Raw genomic sequence first — 11210 nt, 5'->3', positions numbered from 1 at the left:
TGTATTGTGTGTGTGTGTGTGTGTGTGTGTGTGTGTGTGTGTGTGTGTGTGTGTGTGTGTGTGTGTGTGTGTGTGTGTGTGTGTGTGTGTGTGTGTGTGGTGTGTGTGTAGAGTGTGTGTGTGTGTGTGTGTGTGTGTGTGTGTGTGTGTGTGTGTGTAGAGTGTGTGTGTGTGTGTGTCTGTGTGTGTGTGTCTGTGTGTGTTTGTGTGTAGAGTGTGTGCGACTGTTCATGTGTGTGCATTGTGTGTGTTTGTACTGTGCGTGTACGTGTACGTGCATGTGTGTGTGTACTCCTGGCTGCTCCCAGCTGTCTGCTGTTGGTCACATGACCTGACTGAGGGGTGGCCATCAGCAGAGCCAGGAAACTGTCTTGAGGAGAGAGAGAGAGAGAGAGAGGAAGGAGAAGAGGTGGGGGAAGGAAAAAAGGGGCAGGCAAAAGAGGAGAGTGAGGGAGGGGGGAGGAGGAGATGGGGAGTGGAGGGAGAGGGAGGGGGATGAGGGGAGATGGGGAGATGGAGGGAGAGGGAGGGGTGGTGGGGGAGAAGGAGAAGAAGGAGAGAGAGGTAGAGAGAGAGGGCGAGAGGTAGTGAGGAAGTGAGGTGGTGAGGGAGAGAGGTAGTGAGGGAGAGAGGTAGTGCGGTAGAGAGGTAGTGAGGGAGAGGGAGAGAGGTAGTGAGGTAGAGAGGTAGTGAGGTAGAGAGGGAGAGAGGTAGTGAGTGGTGAGGGAGAGAGGTAGAGAGGTAGTGAGGTAGAGAGGGAGAGAGGTAGTGAGGTAGAGAGGTAGTGAGGTAGTGAGGGAGAGGGTAGTGAGGTAGATAGGTAGTGGTAGAGAGGTAGTGGAGGTAGAGAGGTAGTGAGGTAGAGAGGGAGAGAGGTAGTGAGGTTAGAGAGGTAGTGAGGTAGTGAGGGAGAGAGGTAGTGAGGTAGATAGGTAGTGAGGTAGAGAGGTAGTGAGGTAGAGAGGGAGAGAGGTAGTGAGGTAGAGAGGTAGTGAGGTAGAGAGGTAGTGAGGTAGAGAGGGAGAGAGGTAGTGAGGTAGAGAGGTAGTGAGGTAGAGAGGTAGTGAGGTAGAGAGGGAGAGTAGTGAGGTAGAGGGTAAGTGAGGGTAGAGAGGTAGAGAGGTAGAGAGGTAGTGAGGTAGTGAGGGAGAGAGGTAGTGAGGTAGAGAGGGAGAGAGGTAGTGAGGTAGTGAGGGAGAGAGGTAGTGAGTAGTGAGGGAGAGAGGTAGTGAGGTAGATAGGTAGTGAGGTAGAGAGTATTGAGGTAGAGAGGTAGTGAGGTAGAGAGGTAGAGAGGTAGTGAGGTAGAGGGAGAGAGGTAGTGAGGTAGAGAGGTAGTGGGTAGAGAGGTAGTGAGGTAGAGAGGGAGAGAGGTAGTGAGGTAGTGAGTAGAGAGGTAGTGAGGGTAGAGAGAGGGTGAGGTAGAGAGGGAGAGAGGTAGTGAGTAGAGAGGTAGAATGGGAGAGAGGTAGTGAGGTAGAGAGGGAGAGAGGTAGTGAGGGAGAGAGGTAGTGAGTAGAGAGGTAGTGAGGGAGATAGGTAGAGAGGTAATGAGTAGAGAGGTAGTGAGGTAAAGAGGGAGAGAGGTAGTGAGGTAGATAGGTAGTGAGGTAGAGAGGTAGTGAGGAGATAGGTAGAGAGGTAATGAGGTAGAGAGGTAATGAGGTAGAGAGGTAGTGAGGTAAAGAGGGAGAGGGTAGTGAGGGAGAAGGTAGAGGTAATGAGGTAGTGAGTTATGAGTAGAGAGGTTAGAGGGAGAGAGGTAGAGAGGTAGTGAGATAAAGAGGGAGAGAAGTAGTATATTCGGTTCTTCTTGTCTTCATATAACTACAGCATGTAGGTTCCTGCAGGAAACAACATTACAGAGAGAGGAAGGGGAGATTAGCCCTACACCCTACACTCTAGCCCCTAGCTTTTATATACTTCCCCCTACACCCTACACCCTAGCCCCTAGCTTTATATACTTCCCCCTACACCCTACACCCTAGCCCCTAGCTTTTATATACTTCCCCCTACGCCCTACACCCTACACCCTAGCACCTAGCTTTAATATACTTCCCCCTACACCCTAGCACCTAGCTTTATATACTTCCCCCTACACCCTACACCCTACACCCTAAGCCACACCTTTGTAGTGCTCCACCAGCTGTTGCACAGTGTCAAACTGTGTGCGTGTTGTTATGTAATATCCTCCACTGTCCAGCTTCCTGATCTTATAATGCTTGACATGGTCACCTTTACCATCATCCCAGTCACAGATAGACAGAGAGTAGGCACCTGGAGATAGGAGAGAAGGGAGGGGGAGAGAGAGAGAGGTGGGAGATCAGAGAGAGAGAGACAGAGAGAGAGAGAGAGAGAGAGAGAGAGAGAGAGAGAGAGAGAGAGAGGAGAGAGAGAGAGAGAGAGAGAGAGAGAGAGAGAGAGAGAGAGAGAGAGAGAGAGAGAGAGAGAGAGAGAGAGAGAGAGAGAGAGAGAGAGAGAGTGAGAGAGAGAGAGAGCAGGGAACTGCATGTCAGAATCAGCTCAATGTAATTGAAGAATCCATAGACTGTAACCACTTCTGTGAAAATTGGAAAACACTAACAAACAACAACACAAAGGGTTATCTATTCAAAACGGAGATGTGTGAATAAACCACTTCTCCAATCTTTTTGACTCTATAACAAAGAACAAACAGCAAAACATATACATGATCAAACACAAATCTTAGAATCAACTATTTAAAAACTACCAGAACCCAATGGGATTCGCCAATTACATTGAATGAACAACAGGACAAAGTACAAACCCTCCAACCCAAAAGGCCTGTGGTGTTGATTGTGTTCTCAATGAAATTATAAAATATACAGACCACAAATTCCAATTGTCTATACTTAAACTCTTTAACATCATCCTCAGCTCTGGCATTCTCCACAATATTTGGAACCAAGGACCTGATCACCCCAATCGACAAAAGTGGAGACAAATTTGACCCCAATAACTACCGTGGGATACGCATCAACAGCAACCTTGGGAAAATCGTCTGCATTATCATTAACAGCAGACTCGTACATTTCCTCAGTGAAAACAAATGTACTGAGCAAATGTCAAATTGGCTTTTTTCCAAATTACCATTCGACAGACCACGTATTCACCCTGCACACCCTAATTGACAAACAAACAAACCAAAACAATAGCAAAATCTTCTCATGCTTGTTGATTTCAAAAAAGTGTTTTACTCAATTTGGCCTGAGGGTCTACTATACACATTGATGGAAAGTGGTGTAAAAGGGGGAAAACATACCACATTATAAACCATGTACACAAACAAGTGTGCATTTAAAATTGGCAAAAGACACACACATCTCTTTCCACAGGGGTGAGACAGGGATGCAGCTTAAGCCCCACCCTCTTCAACATATATATCAACAAATTGGCGCGGGCACTAGAACAGTCTGCAGCACCCGGCCTCACCCTACTAGAATCCGAAGTCAAATGTCTACTGTTTGCTGATGATCTGGTGCTTCTGTCACCAACCGAGGAGGGCCTACATCAGCACCTAGATCTTCTGCACAGATTCTGCCAGACCTGGGCCCTGACAGTAAATCTCAGTCAGACCAAACTAATGGTGTTCCAAAAAAGGTCGAGTCGCCAGGACCACAAATACAAATTCCATCTAGACACCGTTGCCCTAAAGCACACAAAAAACTATACATACCTCGGCCTAAACATCAACGACACAGGTAACTTCCACAAAGTTTGTGAACGATCTGAGAGACAAGGCAACTTCAAAAGTTCCATCAAAAGGAGCAGAAAATTCAACATACCAATTAGGATCTGTCTAAAAGTACTTGAATCAGTTATAGAACCCATTGCCCTTTATGGTTGTGAGGTCTGAGGTCTCGCTCACCAACCAAGAATTCAACAAAATGGGACAAACACCAAAATTATCAAAATCCAGAAAAGAGACATTAAATTCTACAACCACCTAAAAGGAAGCGATTCCTAAACCTTCCATAACAAAGCCATCACCGACAGAGAGATGAACCTGGAGAAGAGTCCCCTAAGCAAGCTGGTCCTGGGGCTCTGTTCACAAACACAAACACACCCCACAGAGCCCCAGGACAGAAACACAATTAGACCCAACCAAATCATGAGAAAGCAAAAAGATAATTACTTGACACATTGGAAAGAATTAACAAAAAAACAGAGCAAACTAGAATGCTATTTGACCCTGAACAGAGAGTATACAGTGGCAGAATACCTGACCACTGTGACTGACCCAAACTTAAGGAAAGCGTTGACTATGTACAGACTCAGTGAGCATAGCCTTGCTATTGAGAAAGGCCGCCGTAGGCAGACATAGCCTGTCTTCTCTTGAGAGCCATGTGCTCACTGCCCACAAAATGAGGTGGAAACTGAGCTGCACTTCCCAACCTCCTGCCAAATGTATGACCATATTATAGACACATATTTCCCTCAGATTACACAGATCCAGAAAGAATTTACAATCAAATCCAACGTTGATAAACCCCCGTATCTACTGGGTGAAATTCCAGTGTGACATCACAGCAGAAATATTTGTGACCTGTTGCCACAAGAAAAGGGCAACCAGTGAAGAAGAAACACCATTGTAAATACAACCCATATTTATGTTTATTTATTTTCCCTTTTGTACTTTAACTATTTGCACATCGTTACAACACTGTATATAGACATAATATGACATTTGAAATGTCTTTATTCTTTTGGAACTGTGTAATGTTTACTGTAAATATCTAGTTTTTTCACTTCTGTTTATTATCTATTTCACTTGCTTTGGCAATGTTAACATATGTTTCCCATGCCAATAAAGCCCTTAAATTGAAATTGAATTGAATTGAGAGAGATGTAAACTGAGCCAGTGTAGTCTGGTGTTTGTTTAATGTGTGAATTAACATGTATTGTGTATGAAATGTGTGTGTGCATCTATATGTGTTTGTGTGTATTTGTGGATGCATATATGTGTGTGTGTGTGTGTGTGTGTGTGTGTGTGTGTGTGTGTGTGTGTGTGTGTGTGTGTGTGTGTGTGTGTGTGTGTGTGTGTGTGTGTGTGTGTGTGTGTGTGTGTGTGTGTGTGTGTGTGTGCGTGCTCTTGGCAGGAGGTAGTGTTGAACACAGACTGATGATGAAGATCATTAGGAATTTCCTGCAGCTGGGGATGAGAAGGAGGAGGAGGAAGAGAGGAAAGGGAAGGAGAGGGAAACATCTAGCTGAGGGAGAGAGGTGGAAGAGTGAGGGTAGGGAGAGAAAGAGAGCATTTAGCGAAGGAGAGGTGCGGGGTACTGGGTCGGAGTTGGGTGGGCGGCTAGAAGGGGGTGGTAGAGGGCAAGGGATGAGAGGGGGATTAGAGTACTTACTCTGGTTCCTCAGTGATAGTTGTAGTAAACTGTAGTTCCTCACTTCCCTCTCCCCCCTTCTCCCTTTCTCTGTCTCCCTTTCTCCCCTTCTCCCTCTCTCTGTCTCGCTCTCTCCCCTTCTCCCTCTCTGTCTTCCTCTCTTTGTCTCCCTCTCTGTCTCCCTTTTTCCCCTTCTCCCTCTCTCTGTCTCCCTTTCCCCTTCTCCCTCTCTCCCCTTCTCTCTTTGTCTCCCTCTCTGTCTCCCTTTCTCCCTCTCTTGTCTCTCTCTCTCTTTCCTTCTCCCTCTCTCTGTCTCTCTCTCATCCCTTCTCCCTCTCTCTGTCTCGCTCTCTCCCCTTCTCCCTCTCTTTGTCTCCCTCTCTGTCTCGCTCTCTCCCCTTCTCCCTCTCTGTATTCCTCTCTTTTTCACCCTCTCTGTCTCCCTTTCTCCCCTTCTCCCTCTCTCTGTCTCCCTCTCTCTGTCTCCCTCTCTCCCCTTCTCTCTCTGTCTTCCTCTCTTTGTCTCCCTCTCTGTCTCCCTTTCCCCCCTTCTCCCTCTCTCTGTCTCCCTCTCTCCCCTTCTCCCTCTCTCTGTCTCACTCTCTCCCCTTCTCTCTCTTTCTGTCTCCCTCTCCCCTTCTCTCCATCTCCCCTTCTCACTCTCTCCCCTTCTCCATCTCTGTCTTCCTCTCTTTGTCTCCCTCTCTGTCTCCCTTTCTCCCCTTCTCCCTCTTTCTGTCTCCCTCTCTCCCCTTCTCCCTCTCTCTGTCTCACTCTCTCCTCTTCTCCCTCTCTGTCTTCCTCTCTTTGTCTCCCTCTCTGTCTCCCTTTCTCCCCTTCTCCCTCTTTCTGTCTCCCTCTCCCCTTCTCTCCCTCTCCCCTTCTCGCTCTCTCCCCTTCTCTCTCTGTCTTCCTCTCTTTGTCTCCCTCTCTGTCTCCCTTTCTCCCTTTCTCCCTCTCTTGTCTCTCTCTCTCCCCTTCTCCCTCTCTGTCTCTCTCTCATCCCTTCTCCCTCTCTTTGTCTCCCTCTCTCCCTCTCTTGTCTCTCTTTCTCCCCTTCTCCCTCTCTGTCTTCCTATCTTTGTCTCCCTCTCTCTCTCCCTTTCTCCCCTTCTCCCTCTCTCCATCTCTTGTCTCTCTCTCTCCCCTTCTCCCTCTCTCTGTCTCTCTCTCTCCCCTTCTCCCTCTTTCTGTCTCCCTCTCTCCCCTTCTCCCTCTCTCTGTCTCACTCTCTCCTCTTCTCCCTCTCTGTCTTCCTCTCTTTGTCTCCCTCTCTGTCTCCCTTTCTCCCCTTCTCCCTCTTTCTGTCTCCCTCTCCCCTTCTCCCTCTCTCCCCTTCTCTCTCTGTCTTCCTCTCTTTGTCTCCCTCTCTGTCTCCCTTTCTCCCTTTCTCCCTCTCTTGTCTCTCTCTCTCCCCTTCTCCCTCTCTTTGTCTCCCTCTCTCCCTCTCTTGTCTCTCTTTCTCCCCTTCTCCCTCTCTGTCTTCCTATCTTTGTCTCCCTCTCTCTCTCCCTTTCTCCCCTTCTCCCTCTCTCCATCTCTTGTCTCTCTCTCTCCCCTTCTCCCTCTCTCTGTCTCTCTCTCTCCCCTTCTCCCTCTCTCTGTCTCTCTCTCTCCCCTTCTCCCTCTCTCTGTCTCTCTCTCATCCCCTCTCCCTCTCTCATTCTGCTTGTTCCTTCCTCCATCTCTTTCATTCTTTCAAACTCACTCACCCTGACTTTATGTCTCTCTTTCTCCACCCCCTCTCCTTTCCCTGTCTAGCGCTCTCTCTCTGGCTCGCTCATCCTATCTCTCTCTCTCTCTCTCTCTGGCTCGCTCATCCTATCTCTCTCTCTCTCTCTCTCTCTGGCTCGCTCATCCTATCTCTCTTATGTCAACCTCTCTCTTTTTCTCTCTCTCTAAACTCATTCAGCCACTCTCTCCCTTTCCCCAATGACTTTCCTCATCCCCCCTCTCCATTTCTGTTTTCTCTCTTACTGTCTCTCTCTCTCTCTCTCTCTCTCTCTCTCTCTCTCTGTCTCTCTCTCGCTGTCTCTCTCCCTCTCTCTCGCTCTCTCTCTCTCTCTCTCTCTCTCTCTCTCTCTCTCTCTCTCTCTCGCTGTCTCTCTCTCTCTCTCTCTCTCTCTCTCTCTCTCTCTCTCTCTCTCTCGCTGTCTCTCTCTCGCTGTCTCTCTCTCGCTGTCTCTCTCCCTCTCTCTCGCTGTCTCTCTCTCGCTGTCTCTCTCTCGCTGTCTCTCTCCCTCTCTCTCTCTCTCTCTCGCTGTCTATCTCTCTCTCTCTCTCTCTCTCTCTCTCTCTCTCTCTCTCTGTGTCAGTGCTGCTGCCTGTCTCTTAGCAACAACTACACACCCGTTAAAGCTTTTCCACACACATCCATAGAGACACACTCACACAAACACGTACACACACGCAAACACTCAGACATGCGCACACACACAAACACACACACACACACACACGCAGTATCTGGATATCTCCTCTGAGTGTTTGTGACATAAAGGCAGATGTAGAGTGATTACATATACAATGACTAGAAGTGTTAACTCCTCCCACGTGGATAAATGAATATTTCTACAGCTCATTAACTGCATTCTTCTATTCAATACTATGGTACCAGTGGCACGGTAGTGGTCAAGTGTGGCTCAGTTGGTAGAGCATGACGCTTGTGGGTTCGATTCCCGCTGGGTTCACACCCATACAGGAAATTGTACGTGTGACTGTCTCTTTGGATAAAAGTGTCTGCTAACAATGTTATGACATGGAAGACAGATTCATTATTCTCTAGTCATCTCTTCCTGGTGTCTGAAATCAGAAATGGTTTAGAGATCTGATGCTCTGTCTCTCTCAGACTGACAGTCAACAAGTTGTTTCCTAACCCAGTCGTATGGGCCCCAAGCCGTGTCATACCTGTCTCATCTGAACAAGAGGTTCAGACAACGTTCCCCCCACCTGAACTCATCTGAGTTGATGTTTTGGTGTGTGCTTGCGTGCACCTGCATGTGTGCGTGTGTAATTAAACTTGTGTCCTGAGGTTATAGTCCTTCCTGTCTCTGTTCGGATAGAATCTTAATGAATTAATATGTTAATTAGAGAGAGAGGGGGGAGGGACAGAGACAGAGAAAAAGATAGATAGTGAGAGAGAGGGAAGGAGGGAGGGAGAGACAGCGAGGGAGAAAGCGAGGGGGGAGAGAGAGAGAATATTGCGAGAGACGTGAGAGAGGGAGACAGGGACAAACACCAAATTGATACTCTGCATGCAGAATTCTGCAAAAATATCCTCCGTGTACAACGTAAAACACCAAATAATGCACACAGAGCAGAATTAGGCCGATACCCGCTAATTATCAAAATCCAGAAAAGAGCCGTTAAATTCTACAACCACCTAAAAGGAAGCGATTCCCAAACCTTCCATAACAAAGCCATCACCTACAGAGAGATGAACCTGGAGAAGAGTCCCCTAAGCAAGCTGGTCCTGCGGCTCTGTTCACAAACACAAACACACCCCACAGAGCCCCAGAACAGCAACGCAATTAGACCCAACCAAATCATGAGTAAACAAAAAGATAATTACTTGACACATTTGATAGAATTAACCAAAAAACAGAGCAAACTAGAATGCTATTTTTCCCACAAATTACACAGAGCTGACCTGTTGCCACAAGAAAAGGGCAACCAGTGAAGAACAAACACCATTGTAAATACAACCCATATTTATGCTTATTTATTTTCCCTTGTGTACTTTAACCATTTGTACATTGTTACAACACTGTATATATACATAATATGACATTTGTAATGTCTTTATTCTTTTGAAACTTCTGTATGTGTAATGTTTACTGTTAATTTTTATTGTTTATTTTCACTTTTGTATATTATCTACCTCACTTGCTTTGGCAATGTTAACACATGTTTCCCACGTCAATAAAGCCCCTTGAATTGAATTGAATTGAGAGACAGTGAGAGAGAGAGAATACTGTGAGAGACAACAGTGAGAGAGGGAGACAGGGAGAGAGAGAATACTGTGAGAGACAGTGAGAGAGGGAGACAGGGAGAGAGAGAATACTGTGAGAGACAACAGTGAGAGAGGGAGACAGGGAGAGAGAGAATACTGTGAGAGACAGTGAGAGAGGGAGACAGGGAGAGAGAGAATACTGTGAGAGACAGTGAGAGAGGGAGACAGGGAGAGAGAGAATACTGTGAGAGACAGTGAGAGAGAGAGAATGACAGAGGGCATTGAATGGAGTGAAAGATCGAAGGTCTGTAGGTGTTATTGATTATGTGTGTGTGTGTCTAGGCGAGGTTGTGTGTCCCCAGTTGTATCATTAAGCAGGAATGTAGAAGTTGCTCCTTGTATGCAACCTCTAGCTCCACCCTCCTCTCTCTGATCCCCTCTCTCTGTCTCTCTGTCTCTCTCTCTCTCTCTGTCTCTCTCTCTCTCTCTCTCTCTCTCTCTCTCTCTCTCTCTCTCTCTCTCTGTCTCTCTCTGTCTCTCTCTCTCTCTGCCTCTCTCTCGCTTTCTCTCTCTCTCTCTGTCTCTCTCTGTCTCTCTCTGTCTCTCTCTCTCTCTCTCTCTGTCTCTCTCTCTCTGTCTCTCTCTGTCTCTCTCTCTCTCTCTCTCTCTCTCTGTCTCTCTCTGTCTCTCTCTGTCTCTCTCTCTCTGTCTCTCTCTGTCTCTCTCTCTCTCTGCCTATCTCTCGCTTTCTCTCTCTCTCTCTGTCTCTCTCTGTCTCTCTCTCTCTCTCTCTCTGTCTCTCTCTCTCTGTCTCTCTCTGTCTCTCTCTGTCTCTCTCTCTCTCTGTCTCTCTCTGCCTCTCTCTCGCTTTCTCTCTCTCTCTCTCTCTCTCTGTCTCTCTCTGTCTCTCTCTCTCTCTCTCTCTTTCTCTCTCTCTCTACTGGCTGTGTTTCTCCACTCTCTCACCCTCTCTGTTTAGTTGTTTTCTCTCTCTCTCTCTCTCTCTCTGCTATAATCAGAGACATATGTTGGAGAGGAAGGCTGGCTGATGATGGACAGGATTGTGTTTAGTGTGTGTTTGGTATAGGGGTGTTTAAGCTACCATTCTCATTTGCCTAAAAAAAAAAGTTATCTGTCTATATATATATCTATCTCTCTATCTCTCTCTCTGTCTATCCCTTTATCTCTACCTTATCTCTCCATCCCTCCACCAATCAGAATGTGAGTTCTATTCATCATTTCTCTGCTTCCCTCTGCTGGTTAATATTCACATATTCCATATTCCCTGTACTGTGTGTGTGTGTGTGTGTGTGTGTGTGTGTGTGTGTGTGTGTGTGTGTGTGTGTGTGTGTGTGTGTGTGTGTGTGTGTGTGTGTGTGTGTGTGTGTGTGTGTGCGTGCGCGTGCGCGCGTGCGTGCGTGCCCATCTAGTCAAACATCACGGCTATCCTGTTAACATCTCTCTCTCCTTCTCTCAGCTTTTCACTCTCTCTCTCTCTCTGTCTGTCTGTCTGTCTGTCTGTCTGTCTGTCTGTCACTCTCTCTCTCTCTCTCCCTCTCTCTCTCTCTCTCTTCTCTCTCCCTCTCTCTCTCTCCCTCTCTTGCTCTCTCTCTCTCTCTCTTCTCTCTCTCTCTTCTCTCTCTTCTCGCTCTTCTCGCTTTCTCTCGCTCTCTCTCTCTCTCTCTCGCGCTCCCTTTCTCCCCCTCTCTCTCTCTCTCTCTCTCTCTCTCTCTCTCTCTCTCTCTCTCTCGCTCTCTCTCTCTCTCTCTCTCTCTCTATTTGTGGAGGGCAGTAGAGAGCTGCAGCTGAGAGAAAGAGTAGAGTGTATAGTGTGTGTTTACACTACTGCGGTACTGACGACCCAATGAACTGCAGCCAGCCAGCCAGACCACAGGATATAA

This window comes from Salvelinus fontinalis, chromosome 32 (assembly GCF_029448725.1).
Source record: "Salvelinus fontinalis isolate EN_2023a chromosome 32, ASM2944872v1, whole genome shotgun sequence".
Lineage (NCBI taxonomy): Eukaryota > Metazoa > Chordata > Actinopteri > Salmoniformes > Salmonidae > Salvelinus > Salvelinus fontinalis.
This window is presented reverse-complemented; position numbering follows the sequence as displayed.